This window comes from Lynx rufus, unplaced genomic scaffold (assembly GCF_022079265.1).
Source record: "Lynx rufus isolate CCGP_SWC_20201006 ecotype Redwood Valley unplaced genomic scaffold, mLynRuf1.p SCAF_1, whole genome shotgun sequence".
Lineage (NCBI taxonomy): Eukaryota > Metazoa > Chordata > Mammalia > Carnivora > Felidae > Lynx > Lynx rufus.
In genome coordinates, this window is record NW_025814823.1 from 218503942 (window position 1) to 218519492 (window position 15551).

The window sequence follows — 15551 nt, forward strand, 5'->3', positions numbered from 1 at the left end:
GTAACTTTATTTTTGACAGTGTATATTCCAGAGATACTTTAGGCTGGGTCATAAGTTTACCTCATCTGGCCTCATTAAGGCTAATTGTGAATCCCTCTATTATGACAGTTCTAGGATTCTCTATTTGTCAAAATAAAGTTAGATGACTGGGAGTAGGGGCCAAGAGCAATTTCTAGTGAATGTAATGTTATTATTAGCTTTGTAGCAAATTGTACATCTGCTGAGCTGGAAAGTCTGAATTAGAGGGAAGGTAGAATGTATGGAGTCACATTACCCTGGCTGTAGGGGGGACTGCCATTTCTCACTGGAAAATTCAAATCCCAGTGGTCCTTTTGCATATTACTTTGTAAAAAGATTTTGGAGAAAATTTTGTAAGACAAATATTTTTTAAAAACTTAAAAATATATATAGCAAGGGGATATTAAACTGAAAGGAATACAAATGGGAAAAAAAGAGTTAAAGCAGCTAGACCATGATTCATCGCTGACCTGAATACTGGGGAAATGCTCCTAGGGAAAGAGACAGGTGACCTGGTCTAATTTCCTTGCAAATTGCTAACTGAAAGTCATCCTAAAGAGACTCTTAATATTGTCTTGAAAGTAGAAGAGTCCTTATTTATCAAAACTCTTAGCCAAATATCCTTGGCCTAGGATTCCTTATAGTAAACACAGCTAAAATCCAAGGATTTAGGTATACATGGTTTTCTGAAAATATTATATAAAATCTTTAAATTTTTTTATGTTTATTTTTGAGAGAGAAAGAGAGAGACAGAGTGTGAATGGGGGAGAGGGAGACACAGAATTCGAAGCAGGCTCCAGGCTCTGAGCTGTCAGCACAGAGCCCAACGCGGGACTCAAACTCACAAACTGTGAGATCATGACCTGAGCCGAAGTTGGACACTCAAACGACTGAGCCACCCAGGCGGCTCTATATAAAATCATAAGCCATCTTGGTATAAAATGGAAACATTCAGAGCGCCTGGGTGGCTCAGTCGGTTGAGCCAGGTTTTGGCTCAGGTCATCATCTCACAGTTTGTGAGATCGAGCCCCGCATCAGGCTCTGGGCTGACAGTGCAAAGCCTGCTTGGGATTCTCTCTCTTCCTCTCTCTCTGTCCCTCCCCCACTGCCTCTCTTTGCCACTCTTTCTCAAAATAAATAAATAAACATTAAAAAAAAACTCCCAGCTGTATCTGAACCTCTTTGTTTGCCTTTCATGTTATTAGTAAAGTATAATCCTGGGTAAGAACTGATTTGTATGACTCTGATTTGACAGTCTGATCCTCTGTTTGCTCACATATTCATATGTTTTTTCCTCTTTATGAACCATTTCCTCTTCCACATCAAACTGTATTTTTCTTTGTCTTTGAAATTTAAACATTACAACCAGATTTTCAAAATTTTGGAGTCCCATTCGCCCTACTTTTTGTGGGATTTTTATTTTATTTGAAATTACAAGTTCAGTTTATTTGCTTCCACATCATAAATGCTCCTTTTATAGTTTTTTTCAATTCTTGTAATCTACTTCCTTCTAAACTACTATTATACAGAATTTAGCTTTGCTGTACCACTCTTTGTCTTATTTCATTCATTTTAAAATACCACTTCTTTCAAAAAAAATTCTTAACAATAATTTGCAACTTCAATTCTTTGCTTTCATTATTACACTAAGTATTCACCATGCCAATCTGTTTAATGCATTGATCATATTTTCAAATTCCTATAATATTCTCTGATTTTATGAGAAGTTGTTTTAATTTTTTAAATATTTATTTTTGACAGAGAGAATGTGAGTAGGGGATGGGCGGAAAGACAGCAGGAGAGAGAACCTGAAGTGGGCTCTCTGCTGACAGCACAGAGCCTGATGTGGGGCTGGAACCCACGAACTGTGAGATCACAACCTGAACCGAAGTTGGACACGTAACTGATTGAGCCACCCAGGCACACCTTAAATTTTTGATAATAAAAATTATAAAACTTTCCTAAACATCTTAATTTTTGCATTAATTCAACTACTGATTTACTTCGGAGGTTTCTGGTTTTTGGGTTTTGGGTTTTTTTGGTTTTTTTTTGAAACAATGTTTTCATGTGTCTGATTCTTTATTTTATTTATCCTTTCAGAGAAAATCCTCTGCTTGATCAGTATTTAAAATTAAAATGGGGCACCTGGGTGGCTCAGTCAGATAAGCGTCCCATTTCGGCTCAGGTCATGATCTCACAGTTTGTGGGTTAGGGACCCGCATCCGGCTCTGTGCTGACAGCTCAGAGCCTGGAACCTGCTTTGAATTCTGTGTCGCCCTCTCTCTCTGCCCCTTCCCTGCTCACACTTTGTCTCTCAAAAATAAGTAAATGTTGAAAACAAAATAAAATTGAAATGAAGTTTATTAGTGATTTGACTGCTGTACAAATCATTCAGGACTAGGTAAGGAATACAGAAAATATTAAAATATAGAGTAGTTTAATTTTGCCCATTGAGGGGACCAGATAAGAGGGATAAGGAGAGAAGTCTTTCCAGGGATGTCCAAGGTAGAATGATTGTTTTTATGATGAAGAACTATTTAAAGTTTTGTGCGGCTGTTAACAACTGGTACTATTTTATTTACCCCCTTTGTGTGGTAAAGATGAGACACAATATCCTTGTTCGCTATGACATCGATTTCAGTGCTCTGTACATGTGTATTCCATAACTTAATAGCGCCCAATGGCTTCTACTACTTTCTCACTTCAGAAAAGGGTTAGTGTAGAATCTTGTTATTTCTGTGTACCTCTTAGAAGGCATTTGAGAATAACTGCAGATCAGTTTGGCTCTTCTTTCGGATAATTTTCCTTGGCAGATAGTTTTCTAAGTTGTTGACGTGTATACTAACATTTTCTAACTTCCAGCACAGATATGTATCATAGCTCTTATTTTCACATAAAATCGGTGTTTTTTATGTTAAGTTAGGAAGGAGGTCAGAATCAGATGCCAATATTCAACTCCCAAGTTACCTAGAAGTAGGTTTAGTTGCCTAAAGCATTTCTATATTATATATTCATATCCTAAGAATATCACATCATTGTCACTGAAAAATAATTGGTTAATAGTGACCACACATTGTGAAAATGACTCTACATGCATTATTTCACTTCATTTTTACAACACATACAAGATAATATAGTAGATAACTGATGGTTGCCCTCTTAACAATAATTAACCCTCTTTGCCTCCTTGGCGACCCCCTGACAAACCCACTTTAGGAACTAAACATCTTCCAGAAAAGTTACTCCACACCTAGTTCAAGGAGTGAAGGCCTTTACTTAGGTTAATGCTGATCAGAATTGTCCGTTTTTCTGAGAACACTGCATTATTCTGGAGTAGGCATCTGACCTTATCTAGTTGAATCATAGTAAATTTCAACCATTTTCTGAGAAGGTAGGAATTGTCCTAAGGACAGAATGACATGGGTGTTTTAAGGACTAAAATTCACACCACCATTTTTGCTATCATATGGAGTACAGCCTCAGACTGGACCCAAAACTCAGAGAAACAAAGAATGAGAAGGAAGCAGGACTCCAAATGAATTGTGAAATTTTGGATTAAAGTGTGCCTTAGTGCTAGCTTATAAAAAGTCTACTCAGGGGCGCCTGGGTGGCGCAGTCGGTTAAGCGTCCGACTTCAGCCAGGTCACGATCTCGCGGTCCGTGAGTTCGAGCCCCGCGTCGGGCTCTGGGCTGATGGCTCAGAGCCTGGAGCCTGTTTCCGATTCTGTGTCTCCCTCTCTCTCTGCCCCTCCCCCGTTCATGCTCTGTCTCTCTCTGTCCCAAAAATAAATAAACGTTGAAAAAAAAAAAAAAGTCTACTCAGCTACCTGTTTTTTTGATTTGGTTTCTTTCCTCTAATGCTATTTAACACCTCTGCCCCATCTTTTGCCACTGTGCACCATTAAGTTCGGTGATTGTTATCACCTTTCCTGGGTATCTTTGATGATTTTCCTTGTTCCTCTGTGAGGCCATTTGATGCTCTATGACAGAAGTGTTGGCAAAGGTCTCTTATCCATTAAAGAGTGCTGCTTGGAATTTTTTCTCAGGGAAATGGAACATCCCTTAAAATTATGAGATGGACACAGTTTCATCCATGTCTACAATCTGAGACAGATGACATGTTCTCTACTCAATCCCATTTTAACCTAACATGCCAGAAATTTCTCTTATTCTTCTTCCAATAAATTCATACATAAACGGACCCTTTAAGTACTCATTAAAAAACTTATACTGATGTGGACACATGAGTGACTCAGTTGAGTGTAGAGATACTTAAGGATAAAATATTTTTTAAAAAAGGAATACCAATGCATTTCATATAGTAATTGTGCGACCTGGTGTCCTCAATTATTGATTTTTATTTAAATGATTATATAATTCTTATACTGCCTGCTTCATGTCTAATTTTGACACGAAGCACCCGAAAATGTTTTATAAATTTGACAATAATTTGACAAAATTTGACAACTATTTGACAATAATTCACCCAAAAATGTTTTATAAATCACAGACTGCTACCCTGGTAGATATTTTTGTTTCAAGATACTAAAAGGGAACAATAATTCAAATTGGAGGTCTTTTTTGCAATAATTATCTATTGAAAAATTTGGGGTATGTTGGAAAAGAATATAATGCTAGTTTCATATTTGCACAAAATTGCCCTCAGCTCACAGTATGATGTAAACAAGATTTGAGTGAACGCTAGAGACCAAGGGCATGGAGATCACAAGAAATACTTTTATAGTTATAGGTTAAACCAACTCCTTGACCCAAATGTAATATAAGAAATATTTATAAGTATTTTATTTGTTAAAAAAATCAACTACAATTAAACATATTTTATGCAATTATTTTTTGTTACTATATGTGCTCATTAAAATATGTGTTGTCTAGCATTACTTCATTTATTCAATAGTAATAGTGACAACCCAAAATACCAAGAAGTATAGATTAGAAGGGGTAATGCACAGTCACAGTGTTTTGGGCTGGGTACAAGAACTATAAAGCTTCTCTTGTAGCATGATTTATATTTTCCATCTACTGAAAGACATGATCTCCCAATGATATATATATTTTTAGTGGTACCTAGACCCCCATCACCAACACCAGGACTGCTTTTATTGGCAGAAGATTAGCTATCCCAAGTAACAAATCACTTCATTTCTGAGAGACACATGGGCTCAAAACCAACACCATCATCGATTTCCAAGTTTCAAGGTTGTGTAATGGGAATTTCTTAAAACTTAGCCTTCAGCTAATTTTATTAAAAGTAAATCTTGGCAGCAGCAATATTCAGATTTCTGTAACTCTTGCTGGCTTTTCCTACGGGTTACATCAGTTTTCTGCTTAAATAGAATTAAAGATATTCTAAGATATTTTGGAACCTAGAGAAACCTAATGAGTGATTTCATTTTTTAAATTTGTATTTTATTGGCCCTGTTTGTGAATATCTGAATTCACTGTATTATTTGCAACTGCTGTTTATTTCCCAAAGATTGGCAGTTTAAATAGGGTCGTAGGAGCCAAATTCTTTCTCAAATAAAACAAACTCTGTTTTTTCTCCTAAATCTTTATACTTTTTCAAAATAAAATATTTTCAAGAAAATAAATAAAACAGTGGCTTCTTCATACTATGTGAATAAGAAGAGTGATATGGAAAAGGAGAATGTTTTAGGTAGAGACTTTTTTAGGTCCAAGGCATCCTTTGAGAATCCATGGAATTGTGTAAATCTGCACTTTATAAGAGTGGAACTTTGTTTCCTCAGACTTTGAGTCCAATTAGCCTTTTATGTGCTGTCTCCCAGGACAGAGCTACTAATAAATAAGGTCCCTCTGGATTCCTGAATTCTGATTCAAATTCTGTCCTTGATTCCAGAAGGCCTCAGTATTAACGATGGAAACAAAACTGATCGGGAATCTAAAGTTAAGTGACTTACAAGAAGTTGTTGAGTTAGTGGAAGCAACCAGCACTCTCCTGCAGATAGATGGGCTAGTCTGTCATAACATGACTGATTTGAATAAGTAGAAAATACGGTGTATGAAGCATTTAACTTCAGTTAATAATTAATTACACTTGAAGGTTCACTTTAGAAGATTCTAACAGCACTATATGGTCCTAAAGTTTTAAAGACAGTAATGATAAATCCAAAGATTTTTCTTTTTACTATCACATTATGTGGGGCACTCATGAATTCTGACAACAAGGGACACATAATATGATTTTTTTTTGCAGAGTTACAGCACCTTGTGTGTGTTTTTCTGCTTTCACTCTGCAGTTCAAAATTGGGCTGTGCAGCCTGAACAGGTGCAGAGTGATGAGCTCTTTGAGCAGCTCTCCACGCATTCTGGGACTGGTTGAGAACCATTGGATAGATACAGTCCTACCTTGCCAAGAAGAAAATCTCCCCAAACAGGAACAGATGTTAATATGGGCAAAATGTTCTGTAACAATAAAATTTTTATTTAAACATTTATAGGAATTCTTTTATTCCCCAAAATGTTTTAGCATTCCAGTTTATGCAAGAATCATTTTGCTGCAGAATTTCTGTCATTTCAAGGTAACCAGTAAACTGCTGCATAATAGAGAATAATAAAATTTAGAAAATAATCTCTTTAAATTTTTATATGTGGATCTCACAAACTATGCAGTTTGGTTTAAAGATTTGATTTAAAGTAATCCTATAATAAGAAATTATGTGAAGCTTAGTTGGATAGATAGATATAAATTTGATGAATCTTTGAAAGTCTTTGTACATAAATTGGTCTTCAAGGCAATTCACACTGTCAGGTGCACTTCCAATCATTTCTCAACTCCTTAGGAATTTCCATTGCCACAACATCTTGGATTAATTTAAATGCACTCTTGAAAATAAGAATCACATTTTAAAACTGTTCCTCTACTCAAATATAAGTTGAATGAATAATTTTCAGGGCACGATGTTAATATTGAGTCATTACTAGCTGTCACTAGCTTTGGAATACTTCTAAGTTGTTTTAGGTGATCCTGTCCCCCTAATAAATAAATGTGTTAATGATAATTAATGACCAACAAAAAGATGATTTGGGACTATTTTTACTTGTGGAACATTTATTTAGCACAGAATATTCAGCAGACAGCTACTAATTTAAATAAGTGTTCCAGAAACTGCCAGGTATTCAGTTTTAGATGTGACACTATCATAATTTAATTTTAAAAACTGATATATAAATGCATGTTAGCACATATATGTTTTAATTATTACTGCTTCTGTGTTTTACATCTGCTGTATCTTCTGTCATTTGAAAAACATGGAAATATTTAAATAAAAATAAATTTTTGAATTTCAAACAAAAAAAAGATAATCTCAAACACAAACTTGTCATTTTTTTTTCTGAAATTGGTAACTACGCACTATATTCTTTGTGAGTTTAAATACAAATTCAAAGAAAATATTTGAATTCCATTCCGTGCATTGTATATGGCACCAAAAGAGTTGAATGAATACAAACCTGAATTATAGTTCCATCTAGTATGCAATATATATCTGATTAATTGAAAGCTTCAAATATTAACTGTCACTGCCATATAAACTCAAATTACTTCTTTAGACCAACAAGTATAATAATGACAGTATGCCAAACGTTAGATATTTGCCAAGTTAAAGTAGGCATTTATGTCAGAATGCAGGCAAACAATCTAAACAATTTAACTCAGCTTCTGAAGTCAGAAGGAATATTAAATACTGCTTTACTGCAAGCTTGTAAGGCCCAAAAGATTGTCTGCAGTGGGATCCCTTTTAAAGAATAGGCCAGAGATACATAAAAAGACAGAGATCCAGGCTACACCAGTTAGTCACTGTGGTTTATTTGAACAATTGTATGTGAGCAGAGTGGACACATAACCTACAGTAAAAGGCAGCTGTGGTTAGTAATTTTCAGGTTTTGGACTTATTTAAAGTCATCCAATTTCATTTTTATTCTGCATTGAATGAAAAGAATTACATATTAACTAGAAGGAAAAGAACACTTTTCATTCTAGAAAATTAGCAATTGAACATAGTTTACTTAGAGTATGAACTCTGTCTAAATGAGGAATAGATTAGTATGCTATATAATTGTTAGTCAAAGTGTTAATACAAAGAAATAACAAATATTAATCAATATATGAAATTTGAACACCAGGGGTTCAAAAGATTGATAAATACTGCAACTCAGAACAACAAAAGGAAAGGATCCTCACTAAACCAATATTTATATCCACCCTTACCAAAGACTTTCAGCAATCTTACAGTGTTTAAGGATTTTAATGTTATTAGCATAGCCGCACATATAAAATTTTGACTTGACATTTATTAATGTGGGTCTTTGTTAGTCATTAGTAAATTGTATGTCATTTATTACCTAATCATAATTGTCATTCTTAATAAATTCTGTATTGCCTTTCTAAATCCTGAGTTATTGAGGCTGCTCAGATATTATCTGGTAATTATTTAAACTGGGTTGATTAAGATGAATGACTCAAGAGAAGTAAATCGAATTTAAGAGAAAACATGGCTAATAACTATTATTCCATGACTACACAATGGATTATAAAGGCATTTTGAATTTGTCTTCTATTTTGTGTGTTTCTGCTCCATTTCAATCCCTTACCATTAAATTCAGGAGTTGAGCAGTGCAAACTACTGCAATAAGAAAAGAATAATGGATTATTCGAGTATAATAATCTTGAGGTGGGTTAATTTCAAGTGACAATTTGAAGCTGACTTGGGGAATCTTGTTGAAATAGTGAACCTGGATGTGTTAGAAAATTAGTTGTTGTTTTTTTTTTTTTTTCTTTGCAATCTTTTCACCATCAGGTCTGGATTAGTTGATCTCTGTGTGCACTAAAACACAGGGTAGCAGAAAAGGGAGACGAATGCACAGGACATTTCCAAAAGCAAAGCAAAAGAGGAAATGCTATACCGGCATGGAGAGACTTTGGAAATAAAACAAGGTGATTAAAGTACTCAAAGACATCCAGATAGGTGAGGGAAGAGTACAGGAACATAAAAGCTGGGACTCCATGCATCCAGCAGTGATGGAGTAACAGCAAAGACAAAGTTAAAGATGAAAACAAACTAGTAAGTACCAACTGGTAGTTTGATCTTCCTTGGCCTCCATTTGGTGTTCAAGGGGCTAATATGCCACACGAAAGACAACTGTGCTAAGAGAATTAGTAGTTGCTCGATAATGTGAGGTCACCCAAGGAAGCCACATAATACACAATACCTCATGTTTGAAGGAAAAAGAGAAGCAGGTGGACTTCTACAGTGAGTGTTAACATGATATCCAAATGACATGGGAATAATGGTCATACAGTGAGACTCCTCTGTGCAAAATCACAAGGATGCAGTTCTGATTATCCACCGTGCAGCAAATTCAACAAAGAGAAAAAAAAAATCATTTGGACCACAGTCTTTACCACCATGAGGGTCCTATTCCTGGGAGGAAAGATTAGAAAGGTGGATATATGCCTGATAAAGAGAAGGGATATGAATTGAATGCATTTTACTAATAGGAACTGGGATCACATGAAGGAAAGACAGTTTTGATCTCTTCACAGTAAAAAGTTTCAACTTGTAAGAAGATACTGGCTGACTAATTAGTCAATTCAATGACCAAGATCAACTGGCAATTTTACCAAGTTAACTGGTGAAGTCAATCCAACTGTACTATTTCATTATGTGTATTGCATACCCAACTCCAGGGAAAAGAGAGTTGCAACAGTATTCAAAGTTTCACTGTGGAAAATTACAGAAAGAGAAGAAGGAGATAGCCTATTTCTACTGACCGTCCTTCGCACTGATTTTTCAACAGAGAAAAAATTTAACAGTTCCACACAAGTAATAGCTTAAAAAAAGCATTAATATATTTCTAAAAAATGACCCATTATTGATAATGAATGGCTTACTTTTATCTTAATCCCCCCAATATTTTAGGTTTTAGAGGGCAACATTTAACTACTATACCCTGCTAAATTTGCTCCAGATCTTAACCCCTTACTACGTAATTACTTTGTGCTGTCCTTTAGAAAAGCAATTTAATTCAACCTTCTGTTTTTTCTTTTAACAGACTAGTCATTTCCTCTTTGTTTTTGGAGTCAGGAAACCTTTCATATATTTGTAGAAGATACAGAAAGTGGTTTTGAAAGTGTACACAATACTGCTAAATCAGGAAACAAACACATGAAAACTTTTAACATGGTCACAATTTACTATAAACTATCTCTAACAAAGAGAATTTTGTGATTACCAAAGTCAACTAATTTGTAATTCATTTACTGCTAAACACTGTGGTTGAAAATATCCACTCTGGTTTCCAGCAAGGACCATCTTTGAAAGAGAATCCTTAAAAGTTTGAAAGCAGTGTATAGGGGGACAAACACTTTGTATTTTTTCTCCCCGAATTCTAATGTAATCGTCCATGTAATTCTATCTCTGCTGAAAGTAGGTTCCATTTTTGTTACTCGGATTTGAATTAACTGAATTTTCTTGAACTCTTTCGAGAGGTTTCTCAGGAATGCGTGGAGGTAGGAAAGAATGCTTTCAAGCTTTGCCATTCCATGGCTGGGCTTCTCTTGCTACAGTGGAGAAAGTAGCCACTTTGTGTAGCTCCACTGATACTGAGAAGCCAACCTGGGGCAAAAGAGCTTGGGCGGCTCCCAGGCTTCCCTTTTTCCTTCTTAGACGGCTTCATGGGTCACTGTCATCAAGATACACAGCCCTTGATTTCCAAGGAGAAAAACAATGAATTTATCTTTGTAAACTTAATTTTAGTAGAACTCTCTGTAAACTGACCTGTTTAAGTCACTCTGGCAAACTTTGTGCCTTCTTTATTGAATTTCACTAGTACTTAAAACCTGTTCTACTGCCATCCTGGATACAGCAGTTTCCTCTCTGGGGTGACCTTGTCCTCCCTGCAGTGATAATTTACTCCACCAAGTCTAGATCCTTTCCATCTCCTCCCTACCACAGCTTAAAGACTCCTTACATCAGGAGAACATATCTGAAACATCTAAGGTCACCTTTGTCTTCTAGGGACTCTGAAAATTGAAATTTTAGGATTGTTGTGCCTCTGGAAATGTTGCAAAGTTCAGAACCAAACTCTCTCCATGTTTTCCACATATCAAATGTCTTTCTAGGCATGACTTCATATGAAAGTTTATGGGGAAAACTACTTTCCAAAAGACTCCTGGGATGTTATGGAGATCTCAAGTTTGACAGGTTGCATTCTCATACAGAATTTGAAAATATTTTCCTTGAATTTAAATCACAGAGGCTCAGAGGGTCAAAAGATACTTAGAGGTTATTTAATTAAAATTCCTAGCAAACATTTGAAAGCTTACACACATTTTAGGAACTCTCAGAGTCCACTTTTGGCATTCCTGCATGTTTGCTTAATACCCTGTCCTTTGCTGTGTCCTGTCACGCATCACAAATACTTATTAGAACATAGTCTGATTACCTGTACATCAATGTCACCAAATAATAAGCTCTTTGAGAAAGAGCACTGTATCCTCTTTACTCTGTTGGTCTAGCACATAGGAAACCACTTGGAATAAAGTACATGCACATGAAACAGTCTTTCTCCACCCCACCACCCATTTCTAATCTTGCATTCTCTCTGTAATTTCTTTACTTTTTCTCCCCTTACAGGTCTTATCAACATTTACATTGTATATATTTTAATTATCTTTTCCATGTATGGTATTGGGAGAAATAAACCTCATGTGGGCTGGGATATTTTTGTTTTCTTTGTACATTATGCATTGAATAGTGTCTGTCCCATAACAGATGCTCAGTGAGTATTTCTTTTGTAAATAAATGAATGCAGGGTGGGGGGAAATGAGTGAATGAGACAAAAAGAACAAGGGTTTACATATGGACAAATATGTAATCACAAAGATTATCTTTAAAAGGAGAACTTAAGCAAATGTACTTATTCTTAAACTTTATGCCACAGGTTACAAAACACTGTCCTGTTGACTTCTTTTTTTGGTCCACACGGATTTTTTTTTCTTTTTCTTTGTTTCTCTTTTTTTTTTTTCCTTTTTGCAGAGGATGGAGCATGTTATTGCCAACTGATTTCATGTTATGAACACACACACAGAAAAACTTAGAGTTTTTTGGTTGTTTTTAAAGAAACGTAAGATTTGGCCACATTTAACATCATTGCCAGTTGCTGAATTAGAGTTCACCCCTCAATTCTGCACACGTCCTACAATTCCCTATTGTCTTCTATTATCTTCTCTTTGCTCAGTTATGTTAGCACTATGGATATTCACAGTTTTCATCCATACTCTGCAGGGAAATTGAGTTGTTGCAATTGCCAATTATTTTTTTAGAATACTAGTTATTGTAAGACATTTTGTAAGACACTATTGTGATATTTCTCTACTGTTGTGTGACAAATTACCACACATTTAGTAGTTTAGAAAATCAGATATTATCTCATAGTGTGCATGGATCAGGAGGCCAGGCATGAGTCAGCAAGGTCCTCAGTTCAGGCTCTGAGCAAGTTAAAATCAAGGAACCGACTGGAGCTATCGTCTCATCTCAGGCTCAGTACTCTTGCAAGCTCCCATAGTGTTGGCAGGAACCACTTACCCTGTGGCTGCAGAAGCAAGGCCCTATGGGTGCAATTCTACATGTAGTTCACAACCTGGCCATTTGTGTCCCGCCTCAAGTTTAACAGGAGACTCTCTCAGGACGCTTAATCTAAGATGTCAAAGGATTAGGTCAGTCCCACCCAGATTAATCTTCTATTTGATTACCAAAAAGTTAGCTGATTAGCAACCTAATCATAGGAGTGATACTTTGTAATATTCACAAGTTCTGCCCACCCTCACGGGGAAGGATTATATAAAAGTGTGCGTCACAGGAGACCACTGTGGAATTCTGTCTACCTCAACATTTAACTGAAACTGTAAATCCTGGGCTGGATATTATTAACAAGCTCCCAGATCTGTGAAACTTACAAACTTAAATCTTAAAAAAGAAATGTTGCTAGGGGCGCCTGGGTGGCTCATTCGGTTAAGCATCTGACTTCGCTCAGGTCATGATGTTGCAGTTCATGAGTTCAAGCCCCACGTCGGGCTCTGTGCTGAGAGCTGAGAGCCCGGAGCAGGCTTCAGATTCTGTGTCTCCCTCTCTCTGTGCCCCTCCCCCGCTCATGCTGTCTCTGTCTCAAAAATAAACACTAAAAAAAAAAAAAAAAAAAAAATTAAAAAAAAGAAATGTTGCTCTAAGCTTACTGTGTCTTTGAATAAACTTTTGAGTAAAAATATTTTCACACAGGAGTCATTTGAAACTACAATAGGCATTGCCTCTACTTTCCCAAACCTAAGTGAGATCATGAATCTATGTTACCGTACTGTACACGGGCCCATGTTTAGCATAGGATGGTTATACCCAAGGGAAGTTTAGTGTGTCACATAGAAGGTTATACAATATAAATATACAAGAATTGGCGATATTACATTTATCAAGTGCCCCAATCGAGACAATCTGGTTACTTGTAATACCACTATATTCCTTACATATGTCATTTTCATGAGATTTTGTACTACAAAAGTTTACACACACACCCTGCTGCCTTATTTAATTTTCAGTGTAAATTTGTTTCTGCTTCTCACTAGGTGCAAAGATAGTTATCGGTTTATCCAGAATACACAGAATTTTCCTTGAGAAGGAGCCTGTAGAAGATTTTCTTTCTTTTATTTTTACAGATTCTATCCCATCTCTTTACAAGTCAAACCACCATGCTGTAAGTTCAAAGAATCACTTAGGTTAAGACTCATTTGACTCCATACTTTTTAAAATATGGTTTTACCCTTGAACCACAAAAGAAATGTTATCACTGCTCTAATCCCAGAAAGGGTAAAAGATGAAGAATTTTAGTCCCTGCTAACAAACTGCTAATAACTCAACTCATCTCCCAAGAAATATTACTTTGGAATGATTTCCTTTTTAGATGTTTTCATTATTAGAATCAATACATTATTTCGAGGTAGGAGCAAACTGCCTGTTTCAATGCAGGATGTGTAAAAAGAATGAGATTTCTCAAGTGAATCTGTAAGCAAAGTACACGGTTAGGAATTATGGTTCCGAAAACCCTGCACTGAATTATGCTATGATACAAAATGTGAAAAAATCATAACTCAGTTCTTGTTATGAAAATGAGATGTGCTAAGAATCTTAAAATAAAGGGAGAAAAATCTTTTCAAACTAATGTCTTACAGGTATGGAGTTGATTTTTTTCCCCTGTACTGAGATCCAAAACATTTGGCTACTTATATTTACCTCTCTAAATATACAAACTGAGAGTCTGAATGCCACAAATTTATAGTGTTATTTAATATTATAATTATTAGCTACTATAATGTATATAAAGCTAACTTCACCATCTAATTTAGGACCATGCTGAAAATCCCACCTTATGTATCATCGAGATTTTACTGGTTGGAAAGTATTTTTACACAAATGTTATCTTGTATATTCCTACTAATTCCATTTAGGTTAGAATATTTTGGAATGTCTTATTATAAAGGGGGTGGGGCTCCTTGGTACATGCGGTGCAGATTTCTGAGAGGAAGTTTGTCGGTGATTGCATCTTCAAAGCTGAACAGAATGAGTTTCTCACTCGGAGCTGGCTGAAGATGGCGACTCCTGGGTTGGGGTCCGAGTTACATCAACCAGGACAGAAATCATTATCTTGGCCAACAGGACGCAGGATGTTCTTGGGGAGAAGGACCTATGGATTCAAGAATTGACTGCTGTGGTTCGGCAGAGTTTGGTTTCCCTGTAGAGTTTTTATGCGGTGTAGAGCTTTATGCTGAAAGGTGGCCCCAAGAGGTCAGTGTGCTGACCCAGGCAGAGTCTCTGTGTTACAAACCCCTAGGAGGCCTCGCCGTGTGGAAGGGCTGCTGTGGCCCGTGCTGCGGGTCATCAAGGAGAGTGGGGCCAAAGGCTGTGAGGTGCTGGTGTCCGGGAAACTCTGAGGACAGAAAGCTAAACCCAAGAAGTTTGTGGATGGCCTGATGATTCACAGTGGGGGCTCCGTTAACTACTACACTGACACTGCTCAGACAGGGTGTCCTGGGCATCAAAGTGAAGATCATGCTTCCCTGGGACACAAGTGGTAAGACTGGCCCTAAGAAGTCCCTGACAGATCATGTGAGCGTTGTGGAAATCAAAGATGAGATACTTCCCACCACCCCCATCTCAGAACAGAAGGGTGGGAAGCCAGATCCGCCTACTGGGACACAGCCAGTACCAACTGCATAACAGGGTCGCCTCAGCAGCTAGATCTGGAGTCTGGATTTTGCTCTGCAAAGACCATTAATAAAATCTTTGTAAAAGAAAAAAAGTTACCGGAAATAAGGGGAAAAAAGATTTATTTAACGTTATTAAGATTAATTTTATGGAAAACATTCACCAAAAATGTTTTTGCGACATTTAACAGCAACTCTTAGTCTATTAGAGTTTGAGTGTCTAATTGTTGTTGTAGTTACAAAG

The 15551-nt window shown here is 36.4% G+C and overlaps 1 pseudogene; it reads left to right on the plus strand.

Annotated features, from left to right (window-relative positions):
- Window positions 1-5911: 5911 nt before the first annotated feature.
- LOC124510388 (40S ribosomal protein S3-like) lies at window positions 5912-15320 on the plus strand (annotated as a pseudogene).
- The last annotated feature ends 231 nt before the right edge of the window (window positions 15321-15551 follow it).